Source organism: Rana temporaria, chromosome 3 (assembly GCF_905171775.1).
Source record: "Rana temporaria chromosome 3, aRanTem1.1, whole genome shotgun sequence".
NCBI lineage: Eukaryota > Metazoa > Chordata > Amphibia > Anura > Ranidae > Rana > Rana temporaria.
Genome location: NC_053491.1, coordinates 280657748 through 280680339, shown reverse-complemented (window position 1 = coordinate 280680339; position 22592 = coordinate 280657748).

Genomic DNA, 22592 nt, shown 5'->3' with positions numbered 1-22592 from the left:
AAGGTAAATGTTTTTTCACCTTAATGCATCCTATGCATTAGGGTGAAAAAACATCCGATAATGTGGCCCCCCCTCCCCCTGAGCCCCCGTTTTACTTACCTGACCCTTCGAAAGTCCCACGCTCACCCCGTCATCCTCCTCGTTTCAGATCCTGGCTGTTGGTTGGCTACACTGGATGAATTGAAATTAGCGCAGCCATAGGCTCGCACTGCTGTCAATCACATCCAATGACGCTGCATGCCGGGGGCGGGGCCCTAGTGATACAGTGAGCGGCAATAGCCATTGGCTGTATCACTAGAGCGTGCCCGCAGGAACTCAACATGAAGGATGTTGAGCTCTTGCGGGGAGGAGCCGAGACAGCCGCCAAGGGACCCCAGAAGACTAGGTTCGGGACACTCTTTGCAAAATGAGCTGCACAGTGGAGGTAAGTATAATATGTTTGTTATTTAAATAAAAAAAACTTTACAACACCTTTAACCACTACTCTCTGAATTATGTCTTTTAGACAGTTTTCTATTCATTTACAAATTAATTTTTCCAAGCCTGTAGACTTTACCTTACACATGAGCTGTGTATGGTAAACTGTGTCAAACGCTTTTGCACAATCCAGTTATACCACATCCACAGCTGCCCCTCTGTCCAAGGTTTTACTTACAGCCTCATGAAAAGAAATCAGGTTTGTTTTACAACTTCTGTATTTCATGAATCCGTGCTGTCTGTTGCTTTACCACTTAATAACCTGCCCATAGCCGAATGACGGCTACAGGGCAGTTTCTTAAAGGGTTTGTAAAGGTAAAAAATGTTTTCCCTAAATAGCTTCCTTTGCCTTAGTGCAGTCCTCCTTCACTTACCTCATCCTTCGATTTTGCTTTTAAATGTCCTTACTTCTTCTGATAAATCTTCACTTCCTGTTCTTCTGTCTATAACTACACACCGTAATGCGAGGCTTTCTCCCTGGTGTGGAGAAAGCCTCTTGAGGGGGGAGGGGGCGAGAAGGAGTGTCAGGATACTCTCTACTTTGCAGATAGAGAAAGGAGCTGTGTGTTAGTGGGCGTCCTGACACTCCTGCTCGCCCCCTTATTCCTGCTCGGGGTAAGCGTACATTGACGTCCTCCCAGAATCGCGCTCCTGTGTGCCCCCTGGGGCACGCACATGGGAGTGTCCATGACCGCCGGGTCCAGAGGACCTGGCACATCACGGATCAATAGTAAATGGGTGTGGTCAGAGTAAAATAAATAAAGTAAAATTAACAATTATTCTTTTTTTTTTAACGCGCCCCTGTCCCCATGTGCTCGCATACAGAAGCAAACGCATACGTAAGTCCTGCCCACATATGAAAATGGTGTTCAAACCACACATGTGAGGTATTAGAGCAGTGGTTCTCAACCTGGGGGTCGGGACCCCCTTGGGGGTCAAATGATGATTGTCCAGGGGTCACTAAATCCTGGGCTGTTCCTGAAGCCTGCACCTCTCTTTCAGCATTTTTGCACTCACAAAGCAGGGCTGTCCCTGGAGCCCGTGCCCAACCACTCAGTCTCTTTGCAGCCGCCCATTGAGTTCACGGCATGGCTGGGGGCAGAGACTAGAGGTCAGCTGACTGGTGAGGAATGTGAAGTGGGAGGGGCTGGAGGAGACCCTATCTCTGGATTTCTGTAGAGGTGTCACTGCTACGAGACACCACAAAGTCAGACACAGTGAACCCGGAGACACGGTGAGTAACACTGCCTGTGATTAGTTCCCATTAAAAGTCCCCACTACAGTTCTCAGATCAGCAGCTGAACTTTATTTAAGAGCACCTAAGTTGGCTGATCAGAACTCCCCCAGCACTGCCACTGAGCCCAAGAGAGTACGAGAAGGGATAAAAATAGAGAATACATGGAAGGTGAAGAAAAGAGGCGAAGGAACAAAGAAAAAGGAAGAGAAAGAACAAGAAAGATGGCTAGTTAGAGGGATAGGGGGGGCAAAAAATTTGGATAGAGAGAGATAAAAGGAAAAGAAATTTGAACAAATAGAAAGAATGGTACATCCTAAAATGTACCATAAGGAGTTTTAATACGGTACGAGTGGAAGGGACTCGGGGAGCGCTAAATGTCTGGGTTAGGGGCGCAAATTACTTGTCTTGCTTTGGGTGCTGACAACCTACGCTACGGAAATCATTTTACTGTTAGGGGTCCCCACAACTTGGGAAATTTTATCAAGGGGTCACGGCACTTGAAAGGTTGAGAACCACTGTATTAGAGTGAAAGCAATAATTTTGGCCCTAGACCACTTCTGTAACTAAAAACATGTAACCAGTAAAAATATTTAAAGCATCGCCTATGGGGAATTTTAAGTAGCAAAGTTTGGCGCCATTCCACGAGCATGTACAATTTTGAAGGGTGACATGTTAGGTATCTATTTACTCGACGTAACTTCATCTTTCACATTATGCAAAAACATTGGGCTAACTTTACTGTTTTTTTTTTTTTAAAAGCACAAAACATTTTTTTCCCCCCAAAAAAACACATTTGAAAAATTGCTGCGCAAATGCTGTGCGAGATAAAAAGTTGCAACGACTGCCATTGTATTCTCTAGGGTCTTTTCTAAAAAAACATATATAATGTTTTGGGGTTCTATGTAATTTTCTAGCAAATAAATGATGATTTTTACATGTAGGAGAAAAATGTCAGAATTGGCCTGGGTGTTCCAGAACGCCTGAAGGTGCTCCCTGCGTGTTGGCCTCTGTATGTGGCCATGCTGTGTAAAAGTCTCACACATGTGGTATCGCCATACTCAGGAGTAGGGATGAGCCGAACACCCCCCGTTCGGTTCGCACCAGATCCTGCGAACAGACCAAAAGTTTGTGTGAACTTTAGAACCCTGTTAAAGTCTATGGGACTCGAAAGTTTGAAATCTAAAGTGCTAATTTTAAAGGCAAATATGGAAGTTATTGTCCTAAAAAGTGTTTGGAGACCTGGGTCCTGCCCAAGGGGACATGAATTAATGCAAAAAAAGTTTTAAAAACGTCTGTTTTTCCGGGAGCAGTGAATTTAAAAATGCTTAAAGTGAAACAAAAAAAGTGAAATATTCATAAAAAATGGCATGGAGTTCCCCCAAAAATCATGTTGATGGGGACAAGGGCCTCATCCCCACAACCCTTGCCCGGTGGTTGTTGGGGTCTACAGGTGGGGGGGTTAGCAGAATCTGGAAGGGACCCCAAGATCCCAGCCCCCCCCTATGTGAATTGGTAACGGGGTACATTGTACCTCTACCAATTCACTAAGGAAGTGTAAATAATAGTGAAAAAACACACACCGTGGAAAAAGTCCTTTATTAAAAAAAAAGAATCCAGCGGTGGTAATCCACTCTCGAACCCCGCCTCAACGTTGTCGGTATCCTGCGATGGGTGATCTCCTCTCCGCCGGGGTCTAGCGATGAGAAGATCCATCTAGGTCCGGGATCCAGAGCACACGCATCGCCGGCCGCCTGTCTCCACCGGAGACAGCCCGGCGAATGATGCGGCTTGAGCCAGTGACAGCTCTTATATAGGTAAGGTGGGGCCACCCAGCACGTGACCCCGCCCCCCCTCTGATGCAAGGGAAAGCCTGGGCTTCCCCAGTGACGTATTCAGAGGGTGCGTCAGAGGGGGACGGGTCACGTGATGGGTGGCCCTGCCTCACCTATATAAGAGCTGTCACTGGCTCAAGCCACGTCATTTGCCGGGCTGTCTCCGGTGGAGACAGGCGGCCGACAATGCGTGCGCTCTGGATCCCGGACCTGGATAGATCTTCTCATCGCTGGACCCCGGCGCAGAGGAGATCACCCATCGCAGGATACTCGGAGTGGGGATCGAGTGTGGATTACCACCGCTGGATATTTTCCACGGTGTGTGTGTTTTTTTTACTATAATTTACACTTCCTTAGTGAATTGGTAGTGGTACAATGTACCCCATTACCAATTCACATGGGGGGGCAGGATCTGGGGGTCCCCTTTGTTAAAGGGGTCTTCCAGATTCTGATAACCCCCCCCGCCCGCAGACCCCCACAACCACCGGGCAAGGGTTGTGGGGATGAGGCCCTTGTCCCCATCAACATGGGGACATCCTCCCCATGTTGAGGGCATGTGGCCTGGTTGCGTGCTCGGATAAGTGGTCTGGTGTGGATTTTTGGGGGAACTCCGTGCCATTATTTTTTAAATTTGGGGTGGAGTTCCCTTAAAATTCACACCAGACCTGAAGGGTCTGGAATGGATATTTGGGGGGAACCCCACGTAAAAAAAAAAAATCAATTGACGACGGGGTTCCCCTTAGTATCCATACAAGACCTGAAGGGCTTTGTATTTGAATTTGGGGGGACCCCCACATTTTTTTTTTTTTACGAATGAATTTTCTCTGAATTGCCGGGAGCCGACAATTCATTATAGCCGCAAGTGGTTTTTAAATGACTTTTTTTCCTTCAGAAATTACACTTTGTGCAGACACAGTTGTAAGCACGGGAAACATGCGCTATTTCACAGGCATACTAGACACCCACCCCTTAGGTACGAAATTTAAAGGAATATTTCACTTTTATTGTTTCACTTTAAGCATTATTAAATTCACTGCTCCCGAAAAAACTCCAGTTTTTAAAACTTTTTTTGCATTAATACATGTCCCCTGGGACAGGACCCAGGTCCCCAAACACTTTTTAGGACAATAACTTGCATATTAGCCTTTAAAATTAGCACTTTAAATTTCTCCCATAGACTTTAGAAGGGTGTTCCGCGGCTTTTCGAATTTGCCGCGAACACCCCAAATTGTTTGCCGAACAGGCGAACAGGCAATGTGCGAGTCGAACATGAGTTTGACTCAAACTCGAAGCTCATCCCTACTCAGGAGTAATAGCAGTAATAGCAGAATGTGTTTTGGGGTGTAATTTGTGGTATGCATATGCTGTGTGTGAAAAATAACCTGCTAATATGAAAATTTTGTGAAAAAAAAGAAAAAAAATCTTGATATTGCAAAGAGTCGTGGGAAAAAATGGCAACTTCAAAAAACTCACCATGCCTCTTTCTAAATACCCTGGAATGTCTTATTTCCAAAAAGGGGTCATTTGGGGGGTATTTGTACTTTTCTGGCATGTTAGGGTCTCAAGAAATGAGATAGGCCATCAGTACAGGTGTGATCAATTTTCAGATATTGGCACCATAGCTCGTGGACTTTCACAAATACCAAATAACATACACCAATTTGTACTTATTTTTACCAAATATTTGTAGCAGTGTAAATTTTTGCCATAAATTTATGAAGAAAAATTACTAATTTGCTAAATTTTATAACAGAAACAAAGAAAAATTCATTTTTATCAGAATTTTCAGTCTTTTTTCTTTTATAGCGCAAAAAAAATAAAAAAAATAACGGCTATTAAATACCACCAAAAGAAAGCTCTATTTGTGTGGAAAAAATGACACAAATTTCATATGGGTACAGTGTTGTATGACTTACTTAATTTGAGTAATTGTCATTCAAAATGTGAGAGCACCGAAAGCTGAAAATTGGTCTGGCTATTAAGGGGGTTTAAGTGCCCAGTTGTAAAGTGGTTAAAGGGATGCACTAGCTTAAAGGAACCTATTTTGAAAATAAAAGACGAACATTTACAACCCCTTTAAAATCGTTTTTACAGCAAAAACTCTTCTATGTGGTCTTTTATTAAACTCTCCAGCATCTTCCCGACTATGGAAGTTAAACTAACAGGTCTATAGTTACTTGGTAAAGACTTTGATGCTTTTTAAATATGGGCACCACATTGGTCCTGTGCCAATCCAGTGGTACCAGTCCAGTCATTGACGAGTCCCTAAATATTAGAAACAATGGCCTTGAAATGACAGAGCTGAATTCTTTTAGGATCTGTGGGCGGATGCCATCTGGTCCAGGTGCTTTATCCATCTGTATTATCTGTCTAAATATTTCTGGACCATATCACTTTTGAGCCATTGTGGATTTGGGGCTGTGTCACTACCACCCCCATTATGGACACGAGCTCCCCCATGCTCCATTGTATACACAGAGCTGAAGAAAGTATTTAACCACTAGCTGACGGCCGTACGACTTTGTACCGCCGCAGCGCGGCTATAAATCTCTAACAGGCCGTGTTTTTACTGCTGCCCCTTTGCTCGTTCCCCGCGTGCGCTCCCGAGCACGCATCGGGGAACTGCTGTGCTGGCCGTGTCCCTTGGACACAGCCAAACACAGATCGCGGTAAATAGCCAATCACAGCGGCTATTTACAGCGCGATCTGTGTGGCCAATGAGAGATGATCTCATATGTAAACATATGAGATCATCTCTCATTGCCGGCTCTCCCCTCCTCACACAGACACCGCGTGTGAGGAGGGAGAGAAATCCAAGTAACCAGCGATAAAAAAAAGTGACTAACCAGTGCCCCCAGGACCACCTGTGCCCCCCACAGTACCACAGTGCCCCCCAGTACTACAGTGCTCCCCACAGTACCACAGTGCCCCCCACAGTACCCCCCACAGTACCACAGTGCCCCCCAGTACTACAGTGCCCCCCACAGTACCACAGTGCCCACCACAGTACCACAGTGCCCACTACAGTACCACAGTGCCCCCCACAGTACCACAGTGCCCCCCATTACCACCATGTGCCCACCAGTACCACCGTGTGCCCACCAGTACCACTGTGTGCCCACCTGTGCCCAGTGCCCATCTGCCACCTCAGTGCACATCTGCAATCAGTGCCCACCTGTGCCATCTCATCAGTGCCCACCTGTGCCACCTCATCAGTGCCCACCTGTGCCACAGTCAATCAGTGCACATCAGTACCCATCTCATCAGTACCCATCTCAGTGCCATCTGTGCCGCCTCATTAGTGCCATCTGTGCTGCCTCATTAGTGCCATCTGTGCCACCTCATCAGTGCCCACCTGTGTCCACCAGTACACAGGCCTCATCGGTGCACATCAGTACCTATCTCATCAGTACCCATCTCAGTGCCATCTGTGCCGCCTCAGTGCCATCTGTGCCGCCTCAGTGCCATCTGTGCCACCTCATCAGTGCCATCTGTGGGTATTTGTACTTTCCTGGCTTGTTAGGGTCTCAAGAAATGAGATAGGCCTTCAGTACATCAGGTGTGATCAGATGTGATAATTTTTTATGATTTGCACTATAGCTTGTAGACTCTAAAACTTTCACACAGACCAAATAATTTTCAAAAACGTTGGGTTATTTTTATCAAAGACGTGTAGCAGTATAAATTGTGGCCAAAATTTATGAAGAAAAATTAATAATTTGCAAAATTTTATCACAGAAACTAAGAAAAAAACTTTTTTTTTCCAAATTTTCGGTCTTTTTTCATTAATAGCGTAAAAAATTAAAAACGCAAATACCATATCAAATACCACCAAAAGAAAGCTCTATTTGTGGGGAAAAAAGGGCAAAAAAATTATTTGGGTACAGTGTTGCATGACTGAGTAATTGTCATTCAAAGTGTAAAAGCGCTGAAAGCTGAAAATTGGTCTGGTCAGAAGGGTGTTTAAGTGCCCAGTATGGAAGTGGTTAATGAATTAGCCGTCTTTTTGTCCCCAGTCACCCACTCTAGATTATTTTGTAAGGGGCCTACATGCTCAGACTTCACCTTTTTACTATTAATATATTTGAAGAATTTCGGGGGGCTTCTCCTACTATCTTTTGCAATATGTTGTTCATTTTGAATTGTTGCATCTTTGATTTCCTTTTTACATATTCTGTTGAATTATTTGTAACATTTAAACGATGATAGTGTTCCTTCATTTTTTAAGTGATATGCTGCATCTGGTGGCAGGCTATGAGTGGTAAGTGACACACTGCATCTGGTGGCAGGCAACAGTGGTAAGCAGCAAGCTGCATCTGGTGGCAAGTGACAAGCTCAGGGTTTCCACTGATTCTGCAATATGGTGAGTTGAACCTTTTTATTATATATTACAATGTAGTAATAGAAATAATGGAATTTGATCATCCTGACACCATATCAAGCATGGTGTTGGGATGATTTAAGAGCTAACACCAGCCACTTGTCCAACAAATCACCTCTGTCACTGAATTCCCCATCAACCCTGAGACTACATCCCCCTCATCTTTTTGTGGGAAGGGGGGGGGGTTGTCCATGAATGGCAGTTTGGACACCCAAATGTTGCTGCTAGTGAGAGACCGCATAGCTGGTGGTATTGGTAATGTCGCTGCTGCTGAGAGGCTGGACAGCTAGTGTTACTGGTTAGAGTACATTTAATTTGTTTTAGCAGAAAATTGTTTGCATTTTCATTTTATTTATTTCCATAAACAGGCCCACCAAAACCCCTTAGCACCAGACCCATGATGCTCTTAATCCGGCCCTGACTCAAATCTTTCATCACTCTACTAAAAACAAATAAAAAGGTTTTTGGTGGAAACAGACCTTAAAGAGGGGGTTCTCCCATAAATGTTTTTTTACCCTTAGATACCCTTAGATGGATGCTCATTTAGTCTAGGGGAATGGGCTAGTTGTTTTAAAATCCGAGCAGTACTTACCGTTGTAGAGGGCGATCTTCTCCGGCACTTCCGGGTATGGGTCTTCGGGACTGGGCGTTCCTTCTTGATTGACAGGCTTCCGAAAGGCTTCCGACGGTCGCATCCATCGCATCACGAGTAGCCGAAAGAAGCCGAACGTCGGTGCGGCTCTATACTGCGCCTGCGCACCGACGTTCGGCTACTTTCGGGAAATCGTGACGCGGTGGATGCGACCATCGGAAGCCTGTCGGAAGACTGTCAATCAAGAAGGAACGCCCAGTCCCGCAGCCCATACCCGGAAGTGGCGGAGAAGATCGCTCTCTAAAAAGGTAAGTACAGCTTTGATTTTAAAACAACTAGCCGATTCCCCTAGACTAAATGAGCATCCATCTAAGAGTAAAAATAGCAATTTAGCGGTGAACCTCCGCTTTAAGCATCCCTGGCTATAGATTTTGGAACCTGTTAGCTTCAGAGGAGAAGATGAGATTGTTTTCACAATTGGAAGTGTGGGAATGTTTGTAGAAGTGCATAGTAAAACCATGGAGGTTTGCTCTCCAGCCAAGCTCAAATATAACATTAGGGCCCATGGATCACTTGTTGACTTTGTCTAGACATGCCTCTACAGGTAAAAATCTGATTTAAAAAGATGACCTGGACATGAGTACAGAAGGTCACCCGTATGTGTTAGTAGAAAGTATTTTTGTTGAAAAGTATTAAACCTTTTTTTATACTAAAGTCACATCGATCTTCTTTACCATTTTAAAATGCCTTTCTCCATGTGTAAAATCTTTAGCAATTTGTCTCTTTACAATATGCTATGGAACTGTTTTAAATGCATTTTCTCCTCCACTGAACATTTTCTGTCTTTTTAATATGAAGATAAAATTCCATACCTTCAATTTAACCAATGAATGTATTGTGTTATAAACATGACATATAAAGTTAGAGTTTAAAAAGCCTGTGCTCTGTTTATCCAGAACTTGCTGCCATTTTGTGTGTATATATTATAGCTATTTTCCATAATGGTCTTTTGTACTGCTAACATGTCTGACTTTGTGTTTGGATTTTATTTGGTGAATTGGTATTAATATTTAATGCAAAAGCACTTAGCATTAGGAGTTTGACATTTTGTCTGACCTTAATCACCAAGAGGACCATGAGAGGTTTATTCAGTGGGAAGAGAACTGTTACTCTCTGACAGAAATGATGGGAAATAAGTAAACAGCCTTTTAAATCCTCACCAGAAATCAATATGGTTTAAAGATGATGGACGGTAGTTTTTTTGTTTTATTTTATTTATTTATTTATTTTTTGCTACTTAAGGACTTCAACCTTTTACGGGAAAATATCTTCTCTAAGTGTCAGCATTTTTTCATGTACCCACACAATCATTACTGCAAATAGAACTCCTCACATCATTACTGTATTGAGGTTGATGCATATCACTTGCCACAGTAATATAGAGAATGTTAGTCTGCAGAAAAATTAAAATAACGTTTGTGTATAGTTTAAGAAATCTATAATAATCTGTGCTACAAAGTGGGTGCTTTTTAATCTTGAAATAGTCACATTAATATATTAACTTTTTTTTTCATTTTACCAAACACAATTAAATACATTATTTTTGTTAGTTGTATAACTTATTAAGAACATTTTTTTTTAATTTTTTTTAATAAATGGTGATTTCTAATATATATTAATCTTTTCCAAAACAATGCTTTATGCCAAGAATGGGTTAATATACATTTGAGACAATGCACATGGCTGCTAGCTCTCAGTTCTGGCTGTCAATGACAATCATGGCTGATCATGATGATCTGAAACTAATCATAGTGGTTTCCAATCATCTGCATAGCTATCTGTTTAAATGCCAGATACAGATTGTCTCAATATTTAAAGTGCATTATCATGGCTCTGCCCCCACAACCTGATAGGATTGGTTGGCTGTAAATCAAAGACAGACCTGGCTTGCTAAATGTACTATTTGGTAGGAGCCCCATGTTGGTGGTCTTGGGGCATGGTTCAGCCTCCCCTGGATGGAAGTCCTTCCTGTACAGCTTCTAAATTAGCTACAGTGCATTGAAAAAATATTTATACTCCTTTACATTTTCCACATTTTGTCATGTTACAACCAAAAATGTAAATGTATTTTATTGGGATTTTATATGACAGACCAACACAAAGTTGCACATAATTGTGATGTGGAAGGAAAATGATAAATCATTTTTTTTTATATAAATAAATATCTGAAATGTGTGGCATGCATTAGTATAAAGCCTCTGATACCCCTAACTCTAAAATAGTAAATAGAGTCCTCCTGTGTGTAATTTAATCTCAGTATAAATACAGCTGTTCTGTGAAGCCCTCAAAGGTTTGTTAGAGAACCTTAGTGAACAAACAGCATCATGAAGATCAAGGAACACACCAGACAGGTCAGTGATAAAGTTGTGGAGAAGTTTAAAGTAGGGTTAGGTTATAAAAAAAAAATATACCAAGCTTTGAGCATCTCACACAGCACTGTTCAAGCCATAATCTGAAAATGGAAAGAGTATGGCACAACTGCAAACCTACCAAGACATGACCGGCCACCTAAACTGACAGGCCAGGCAAGGAGAGCATTAATCAGGGAAGCAGCCAAAAGGCCCATGGTAACTCTGGAAGAGCTGCAGAGATCCACAGCCCAGGTGGTTAATCATGGGACAACTATAATGCCCTGTACACACGATCGGTTCATCCAAAGAAAACGGTCTGATGGATTTTTTCATCAGATATCCGAAGCTGACTTTCATCAGTCTTGCCTACACACCATCAGTTAAAAAAACAATCGTGTCAGAACTGGGTGGCGTAAAACACAACGACGTGCTGAGAAAAATGAAGTTCAATGCTTCCGAGCATGCGTCTACTTAATTCTGAGCATGCGTTGATTTTTAGCCAATGGATTTCCCCACAGACGATCGTTTTTTTCTATCGTTTTTTTAACCATCAGATAATTTTAAAACAGGTTCTAAGTTTTTTCACCGATGGGAAAAAAAACGATGGGGCCCACACACGGTCAGTTCGTCTGATGAAAACGGTTCATCAGTAGGGATGAGCCGAACACCCCCCTGTTCGGTTCGCACCAGAACCTGCAAACACACCAAATGTTCGTGTAAACTTTAGAACCCCGTTAAAGTCTGTGGGACTCGAACATTTGAAATCTAAAGTGCTAATTTTAAAGGCTAATATGCAAGTTATTGTCCTAAAGTGTTTGGGGACCTGGGTCCTGCCCCAGGGGACATGTATCAATGCAAAAAAAGTTTTAGAAACGGCTGTGTTTTCGGGAGCAGTGAATTTAATAATGCTTAAAGTGAAACAATAAAAGTGAAATATTCCTTTAAATTTCGTACCTGGGGGGGTGTAAAGTAAGCATGTGAAATAGCGCATGTTTCCCGTACTTAGAACTGTCTCTGCACAAAGTGTCATTTCTGAAGGAAAAAAAGTCATTTAAAACCGGACTCGCGGCTATAATGAATTGTTGGCTCCTGCAATTCAGAGGGAATTCATTCATAAAAAAAAAAAAAGTGTGGGGGTCCCCCCAAATTCAATTACCAGGCCCTTCAGGTCTGGTATGGATATTAACCACTTAACGCCCGCCGCACGCCTATTTACGTCCACAGAATGGCACGTACAGGCAGATGGGCGTATATATACGTCCTTGCCTTCTAGCGGGTGGGGGGTCCGATCGGGAGGCCCCCCCGCTGCGTGCGGCGGGCGGCTTACCTTGGGGAGCGATCCGGGACCACGGCGCAGCTATTCGATTATAGCCGCTCCGTCGCGATCGCTCCCCGGAGCTGAAGAACGGGGAGAGCCGTGTGTAAACACGGCTTCCCCGTGCTTCACTGTGGGGGCGTATCGATCGAGTGATCCCTTTTATCGAGTGATCCCTTTTGTAAACACACACTAGGTGAACCCTAACTCCTACAGCGCCCCCTGAGGTTAACTCCAAAACTGCAACTATAATTTTCACAATAAACAATGCAATTTAAATGCATTTTTTGCTGTGAAAAGGACAATGGTCCCAAAAATGTGTCAAAATTGTCCGAAGTGTCCGCCATAATGTCGCAGTCATGAAAAAAATCACTGATCGTCGCCAATAGTAGTAAAAAAAAAATAATTAATAAAAATGCAATAAAACTATCCCCTATTTTGTAAACGCTATAAATTTTGCGCAAACCAATCGATAAACACTTATTGCGATTTTTTTACCAAAAATAGGTAGAAGAATACGTATCGGCCTAAACTGAGGAAAATAAAAAAAAATATATATGTTTTTGGGGGATATTTATTATAGCAAAAAGTAAAAAATATTGAATTTTTTTTCAAAATTGTCGCTCTGTTTTTGTTTATAGCGCAAAAATACCGATCAAATACCACCAAAAGAAAACTCTATTTGTGGGGAAAAAAGGACGCCAATTTTGTTTGGGAGCCACGTCGCACGACCGCGCAATTGTCTGTTAAAGCGACGCAGTGCCGAATCGCAAAACCTGGCCTGGGCATTTAGCTGCCTAAAGGTCCGGGGCTTAAGTCGTTAAGGGAAACCCCCGCCGTCAATTAAAAAAAAAAATGACATGGGGTTCCCCCCAAATATCCATTCCAGACGCTTCAGGTCTGATGTGGATTTTAAGGGGAACAAAAATCCACACCAGACCCCTTATCCGAGCACGTTAAACGCTTCAGGCTCGTCATTCGCCGGGCTGTGTCCAGTGGAGAGAGGCGGCCGGCGATGCTGCGCTCTAGATCCCGGACGATCTTCTCATAGCTGGACCGGAGAGGAGATCACCCGTCGCTGGATTCCGACAACGTTGGAGCAGGGAACCGGGACCGAGTGGATTACCACCGCTGAATCTTTTATTTTTTTTATTAATAAAGGACTTTTTTCTACGGTGTGTGTGTGTGTTTTTTACAACTATTTACACTTCCTTCGTGAAATGGTATGGGTACAATGTACCCCATTACCAATTCACATAGGGGGGCCAGGATCTGGGGGGTCCCCTTTGTTAAAGGGGTCTTCCAGATTCTGACAAGCCCCCCGCCCACAGACCCCCACAACCACCGGCCAGGGTTGTGAGGATGAGGCCCTTGTCCCCATCAACGACGGGGGTTCCCCTTAATATCCATACCAGACCTGAAGGGCCTGGTAGTTGAATATGGGGGGACCCCTATGCTTTTTCTTTTTTTTATGAATGAATTCTCTCTGAATTGCCGGGAGCCGACAATTCATTATAGCTGCGAGTCCGGTTTTAAATGACTTTTTTTCTTTCAGAGATGACACTTTGTGCAGTGACAGTTCTAAGTTTGGGAAACATGCGCTATTTCACATGCTTAATTTACACCCCCCCTAGGTACGAAATTTAAAGAAATATTTCACTTTTATTGTTTCACTTTAAGCATTATTAAATTCACTGCTCCCGAAAAAATGTCAGTTTTTAAAACTTTTTTTTTCATTGATACGTGTCCCCTGGGGCAGGACCCAGGTCCCCAAACACTTTTTAGGACAATAACTTGCATATTAGCCTTTAAAATTTGCACTTTAGATTTCTCCCATAGACTTTAACAGGGTGTTCCGCGGCTTTTTGAATTTGCCGCAAACACCCCAAATTGTTCGTTGTTCGCCGAACAGGCGAACAGGCAATGTTCGAGTTGAACATGAGTTTGACTCGAACTCGAAGCTCATCCCTATCCATCATACCATTTTCATCAGACAAACCGATCGTGTGTATGCGGTATTAGTCTTGCACTCCACAAATCTGGCCTTTATGGAAGAGTGGCAAGAAGCAGGGCCGTCTTTAATGTTGATTGGACCATGGGCAAAAATTGTTCTCTCCACCTGATCTGAGACATACAATAAATATCAGCTAGACTTACAGTAAACTGACTTTATCAGATCAGGCAGTGATTGTGATTGGTTGCCAGAGGTTACAGTGTATCATTATCACTTACTGACTGGTTGCTAGAGGTTACATCACATGATTTCTTTGTGTTGATTGGTTGCGGGAGATTACTGTAGAGTAATACTGCTCACTGATTGGTTGCTAGAGGTTTCAGCACATCATCTCTTCACTGCAGAGGGGCATAATATACATATGAATTCAGCCTTTATTTACATATGAATGCGGATGGCCTAAGCTATTTACATATGAATGCAACCACTATTTATATATGTAAATAACTCCAGTTATTTACATATGGATGCCCGGATAAGGGTACGTTATGGATACTGGGGGGACCCTGCGTGAGTGCGTGTTTGATTTCTTCATTTTTCTTCAATACCTGTGTCCCTCCAATTGTTCAGGCCCTATAGACTTCAATAGGGATTGCCGTTAAAACCGAGCCTTCCCGCTGATATCAGCTGGGGAGGAGGGGAGAGAAGAGGCACTGGTAGAGCAGAGACAGACAGAAAGGGGAGGGGGGAGGAGGGGGAGAAGGACACAGGAGACAGATAGCAGGCTGTGGCTGATGGAATCACACAAACAGACCACGATGTAGGGGTCAGCACCCGTGATTATCATGGTCTGTTTTCAGAGGGGAGGGAATGATTATGCCAAAATACTTACAGGGGGCATAAAAGCAGTATCTCGAATTGCATTGGTGGCAGGAGATGATTGTTGCAGAGGGGAATGGGGCATTGGTGACAGGGGGTGGTGGTGGCAGAGGGGTGGTGGTGGTGGCAGGGGTTGATGGTGTCAGAGGGTGATGGTGGCAAAGGGGAATGGTGCATCAGTGGCAGGGTGTGGTGGTGGCAGAGGGGTGGTTGTGACAGAGGGCAATGGTGCTTTGGTGGCAGAGGGGTGGTGGTGGTGGAAGGGGGTGATGGTGGCAGGGGGGGTAATGGTGGCAGAGGGCGATGGTGGCAGGGGGTGATGGTTGCAGAGGGGTGGTGGTGGCAGAGGGTTGGTGGTGACAGAGGGGGGTAATCGTGGCAGAGGGGGATGGTGGCAGAGGGGTGGTGGTCACAGAGGGAGATGGTGGCAGAAGGGTGGTGGTGACAGAGGAAGATGGTGGCAGAGGGTGATGGTGGTGGCAGAGTATGATGGAGGTAGGGTGTGATGGTGGCGTGGGGGTGGCAGGGGGTGGTGGTGGCAGGGGGGTAATGGTGGCAGAGGGGGATGGAGGCAGGGTGTGATGGTGGCAGAGGGGGATGGAGGCAGGGTGTTATGGTTGCAGGGGGTGTTGGCGACAGGGGCGATGGTGACAGGTGGTAATTGGACTAAAAAATTTGCCCTTATTATGTTGAAAATAACAAAAATATTTTTTTTTACCTTAATATCTACCTTAAATCACATTGCTATTGGCCTAGCGTTCTTGTTTGTAGCCTAAATACTGAAATTTGCACCTAAAAATGTAATTTTGTAACTTTTGTGAAATGCCAGTAAAAACTTTTTTTTTGTGCTTAAAATGCCCCCTTGGCTTATACTCGAGTCACCTTTTTGCGCCTGATCTCCCGGAATTTGAGGACCCGGTACTGGCTGGCCGTAGGTCCCCTGGAACCCAAACTTGGCACACTACAAGTGTGCAAAGTTTGTTGTCTGGAGGACCTACGGCTGTGAAGCACCGATCTTTCAAAGCCGGGCCCCCCTTCCATAGACTCCAATGTTAAACGTCAGTCTAGTCATGGACACAGTGAGACAGGGCACAGTGAGGCATGGGCACAGTGAGGCATGGGCACAGTGAGGCATGGACACAGTGAAGCATGCACATGGACACAGTGAGGCAAAGTGAGGCACAGTGAGGCATGCAGATGGACACCCTCGGCTTATATTCGGGTCGGCTTATACTCGAGTATATACGGTAGTTCTGGACAATTTAGCAGTAGTTTGAAACCTGTGCCACTTGTAGATAACATACAATATTAGCTGTCTGTGGTTTAAAATAGTCCGGTTCCTACACCATGAGGAAATTCTATTCATTGGTACCTAATCTAGAATACCATATTTGTTATCATAAATTTGAAGTGGTGGTAAATGTAGGGGTGTACTTACTTTTTCCATGTGAAAAATATGCATCTTGGCTCATTTAGATCATAAAAATGAGTACAGCATGTCAAATTTTGTGCCATTTGTTCAAGTGCACCTTTATCTGTAGACACTATTTTAATTAAAATGTAATTTTTGCATTTTGTATGTGTTTAAAAAGTTAACATTTTCCATGAGGTGTACTCACATGACTGCAGAATTCAGTGCTTGGAGTTTAGTGTTTTAGGGTTGTAGTTTAGTGGAGGTACACATCATTAGAAAATTAGGATGTCATCCAAGACCAGGGAAGAGGCAGGTTGCAGAGGAATGGAGGGAGAAGCCTTTTTATTCCACCGGTGGCACTGAACTACAGGTACAGACATTGCTGCCAACAGCAATATAGAGGTGTAACGGTCACCACCGTTTACGATATTCCCATTCCATCAACCACGACAGCTTATCTGACACTCCACAATCTAGCAGACACGATCCATCCCATTTCCCAGAGTGAACGAGACACGCAAAGCTCTGTTCTCTGTTTTCAAAATGTATGAACGAAATTTAATGGTTCCTTCTCAGCTTTTTATGCAGTTACAAGCATGTTATAGTAATCCAAGGAACAAAGGAACTCTCCACCCACACATCACACAATGGGGCTTCAATCACATTCTACAGACTTTTCGGCACCGGTCTGACACAATTAACATGACCTAATTACTACACCTGAGAAGTCAGATGTTATGACTCTCACCTGCTATTCCTATCACATAGTATCATCAATAGACTTTTCACACAAACACATTCCTTTACTAAACATAATTGACATGCTAATTCCCTACCCCTGAAATGAGACATCTGACCTTCCAGACTTAATCAGTACAATAGACACAACACAGTATTAGCATCACACAATGGACAATGGAATGTCTTTCAGGAGCCTATTGACCTGTTCAGTTCAGAACAACTTGTAATATTTCAAGATATCCTGCAATACTGTACATGAATTATCAGTAATGTCCCATCTCATGTCATTTATAATTATTATTTCTCAGTCACCCTATGCCAAAAAAGGGCACAGGATGACCCTAGACCTAAGAGTCATTAGTGACGCTGGCACAGGAGTACCCCACATCCTTCAAAAGTCTCTGGGTGTCCCGGGCCATTCTGTTACATCTCTCTGCTTTCGGTGGGAGACTGACACAGGAGGGAACCCCAAACGGGTTGACTCCGAAGTTAGTCAGTAGTTCTAATCCTCCAATGCTGTTATCAATACCGTACATACAGAAAATAAGCGCAAAATCCTAAGAGAATTTGAAGTGCAAAAAAATGAAAAAATCTTATGAATATGTGTATATATACATAAAACACATGTAACAAAGCACACACAAAATTATCAATAAAAACCAAGAGTTAGTAAGTGACCAAGAGACCGAGATATCTACTACTCAGTCAAAAAAAAATATAAACCAGATGAGTGGATAAATAGGAAGTCCCAAACACATATATATCAATATAAACTGGGATAATAGTTTAGCAGCAGGACATTTTCAGGTGTCAGTTCATAGATCGCTGCAGAATTCAGCATGATATCTGGAAGAAGCTTGAATCTTATTTCTTAACCCAGAAGGAATAAAATTACTGACTGAAAATGTTGGACCCCAGTTTTAAGGAGGTCATTGGAGCGTATGCATCAGCCTGCTGGCCCCCCTGTAGAATCACTCAACTCAGGGAGGGGCGCCTCTTTCTTGCAAAGAGAGAGAAGACCTTCAGCTGTCTCTCCAGGTCGGATCACGCAGCAGACCGATAATTAGATTCAGTTCAGCTGATACCAGATACCGGATACTGAAAATGTTCACTCAAAGGAAAAAAGGGGGACAAGATCCTCATAGTGTAGTATGTCCAAAAAACGCTATTTATTTAAAAATTACTAAAATGTCACAGCAAGTAACAATCCACTTAAAAAAATCTCACAGCAGGTCATTAATCCACGGCTATGGTTAATTCAAGAAAAAAAGAGGTAGGAAAAAAGCAACAAAAAAAAAGTGTATATATATGAAATATTAATATATAGACAGCCAAGGATCAAACCAAGAGGGCTGAATGAAATGAGTGTGATGGCATTAGGAATAGGGTTGAGCGAACCTGAACTGTAAAGTTCGGGTTCGGTACGGACTTTGGGTTTTTCCCGAACCCGGACCCGAATAATTGGAAAAAGTTTGGGTCCGGGATCGGAGTTCGGGAAAAAAAAATGCGCGGAGGTCCCCGCAAATTCAATAACCAGACCCTTTAGGTCTGGTATGGATATTAAGGAAAACCCCGCCGTCAATTTAAAAAAAAATGATGTGCGGTTCCCCCTAAATATCCATAACTAGACCCTTCAGGTCTGGTATGGATATTAAGGGGAACCCCGCCGTCAATTTAAAACAAAAATGACGTGCGGTTCCCCCTAAATATCCATAACCGGCCCTGTTATCCGAGCACGTTGACCTGGCTGGCCGCATAAAAGAAGGGGGGACAGAGTGCGCCCCCCCTCTCCTGAACCGCACCAGGCCACATGCCCTCAACATTGGGAGGATGTCCCCATGTTGATGGGGACAAGGGTCTCATCCCCACAACCCTTGCCCGGTGGTTGTGGGGGTATGCGGGCAGGAGGCTTATCAGAATCTGGAAGACCCCTTTAACAAAGGGGACCCCCAGATCCTGACCACCCCGTGTGAAATGGTAATGGGGTACACTGTACCCCTACCATTTCACAAAGGAAGTGTAAAGTCTTGTAAAAAAAAAACACACACACACCGTAGAATAAAGTATTTTTATTAATAAAAAAAAAAAAAAAAAAAATCTCCAGCGGTGATAATCCACTCGTTCCCGGCTTCCTGCTCCAACGTTGTCCTGATCCTGCGACGGCTGCGGGTGATCTCCAGCGATGAGAAGATCCAGCGCTGGGTGATCTCCGCTCCAGCGATGAGAAGATCCATTCATCCGGAGCGCAGCATCCCCGACCTCCTCTCACCACTGGACACAGCCCAGCGAATGACGCGCTGAAGCTGTGACATTACTTAAATAGAGGAGGCAGGGCCACCCATCACGTGACCCCGCACCCTCTGACGTACCCTCTGCTACGTCACTGGGTAAGCCCAGAGTCTTCCCTCTTCCTGGGCTTCCCGCCCTGGACGTACTGCGCATGCTCCCGACGCTATTTTCCCGACGTGCTTTGCGTTACGTTACGTTGCGCCGAGTTTTGTGAATCGCGACGTGTAAAAAAGAGATGCGGTGGGGGAAAAAAATTCAAAAAAAATTTGACAGCGACGCGGGAAAGAAGGGTATACTTTTACATGATGTACTAAGTTTACACTTTTTTCCTCTCTTCCGGAGCTATCAATAGTAAATGGTATGGTGGTAAGAGGCCCCGGTTGTAAGCCATAGAGGACTGTTAAATAGCATTGAAATTAAATTGCACTATGGTGATACAACAGGAGAGGAGACTGTAAGCTCATTAAAGTATAAACTGGGAGATTAATATGGTTAAAAAGCGTGGGGAAGAGGAGCAACTAGCCCAGCATTATTTAACCCAAGAAGGTAGTCAAGGAGCTCAAGGCACCCGCTCTACTAAGACACAGGCAGCACAACTACCTCAGGAGGGGATTAAAAGCACTCGGTTGGCGAAAAGTCAGGCCGCAGCTGCGGCGACGGCAAAACTGGAGCAATTTGCCCGAAACAACCTTTCCCCAGCAAAGGGGACTCACCCCCAGCAACTAGCCCAGGCGGGAGCGCCAGTGGATCGGAGAAGCCAGGGCGGGGGCCGGGTATCTGTTAGTCCATCCAACGCTGCAAAGCTCAATACAAAAATTATGAGTACCAAACCCCCGGCTAAGACAGTGAAGACCAATGTGGAGGGGTCACCTAAGGGAAGGGAGGAGGAGGAGCCTACGTTGAGGGATCTGTTGCAAGCCATCAATGCCTGTAGGGACTCAATAACGGGTCTGGATTCAGAGCTGAAGGGCATTAAGGGCGAGCTGCTCTCAATGGGGGACAGGGTAACCAAGACAGTGGAAAAAAATGACCGTGCTGGAGGAGAGACTTACCACAGTGGAAGACGACCTATCTCCCCTTAAACAAGTCATTATGGAATTGCAGGAACAAACGGACAAACACACAGCAAAAATCGATGAATTAGAAAATAGAAATCGCAGAAACAACATCAGGATACTAGGCATGCCGAAACAGAGTGAAGGAGCTAATGCTATAGCATTCCTGGAGGGATGGTTTGGGGAGGTTTTTGGGGTCACAACCTTCTCAAAATGTTTTGGAATCGAGCGGGCCCATCGAACCCCCTTTAAACCACAACCAGCAAGTAAATATCCCAGGCCACTACTTATTAAAATGTTTAATTACATTGATAAAGTGACTTTGCTCCGGAAGGCCAGAGAGAAGGGGGATATTTTTTTTAATGGGACGAAAATCTCATTCTATCATGATTTTTCCCCAGACCTGCAGAGACGAAGAGGAGAATTTATTCCGGTCAAACGAAAGCTTCAACAACATAAATTAGACTATGCATTGCTCTATCCTGCACGTCTGCGAGTATTGGCGAAAGATGGTACCAGATTTTTTGACACCCCAAAGAGTGTGGAAAAGTGGCTCGAAGAAAACAAGAAAGACCTCTAAAAAGGAAAAAAAACTTTTTTTTTGTTATCACAAAATGCACAATGCTAGAATTTGCACAGAACTTGCACAATTTAGTAGAAGCATAAAATTATTTTTTTTTGCTTTGCTACAATGAAAAATGCACGAATTGCACAGAATGTATAGTGTTGTATAGTATAGTATAGTATAGCACGAGGGCGAGAGGATGGAGGGTCTAAGAAAACTGTTGCTAATATAGAATGGTGTGGAAGTTTGGGGGAAGTAGGAAAATAATTAGAATTACATTTTGGGTATGCACTCTAAACTAACCGAATAAATACAAAAAGAAACATAGAAGAGGCACGGAAAGCACTAAAGTTGACTATAATGGGGGGGGGGAGAAAGGTATAAAAGGAGTATAGATGTATGGTAGAAGGAAAGAGCGAACAGGTATGGATGAGATGGATGAAGGGAGGAGTGTGAGAGAAGAGTGGAGTGCGAGTTGTAGTGCGGCCATAGGTACAACCCAGAGGGTAGGCCTAGATGGGCCAGGGGAGGGGGAGGGTGGGTGGGGGGCTGGGGTAGGAAGGGGGGAAGGGGGGGGAAGAGAAATCACTAATCACTAATCTACAAATACAATTAGAAATAGTAAGGTAATAAGGTAATAAGGTAATAATTATGCACGCATGAGATGGTATAGGAGTATTAACCGAAAAACATGATTTCAGTCAGATTTATTGTATTTTACACACCATAGCAGAGGGAAATCTTGTTTTTCTTTCCTTCGTTGTTTTAGTAACTGTAAATATAACTGTTTTTTGTAAGTCTCAATGAATAAGGTAACAAAGAAGGGAGTATTACTTATGACATGGAATATCAGGGGTTTAGGAAACAGAGATAAAAGGAACGCAATGTTTAGATATTTTGATAGGCTGCAACCTCAGATAATATGCCTACAGGAGACTCATCTGCGGTCGGATTCTATCCACCGGCTGAACTCACGCAAGTATCCAAGGCAGTACCATTCCACATACTCGTCCTACTCAAGGGGGGTTAGTGTAATGGTGTCTGTAAACGTTCTGTTTGAATGTATACAACAACAAGTGGACGAAGAGGGCAGATACGTTCTCCTGTTATGCAAACTTAATAAGTTAACATGTATTATTGCTGCAATTTATATTCCCCCCCCCGTTTTCAGCGGAACCACTGAGAAGGCTGGCACAATTCATGGCTCTATACCCAGATACCCCTGTACTAGCAATGGGGGACTTTAATAGCATTTTGGATCAGGGATTAGATAGAATGTCTTTGATACCTAAGGCGTCAGGTCAGATGGTTGGAAAAACTGTTTGCTCTGCTGCTCTCAGAAGTAGGACTCCGTGATGTGTGGAGGGAGAGACACGGTGACGAGAGATGTTACTCGTGTCACTCGGCATCGCATGGCGGACTCTCTCGAATAGACCTTGGCCTTGGTAAC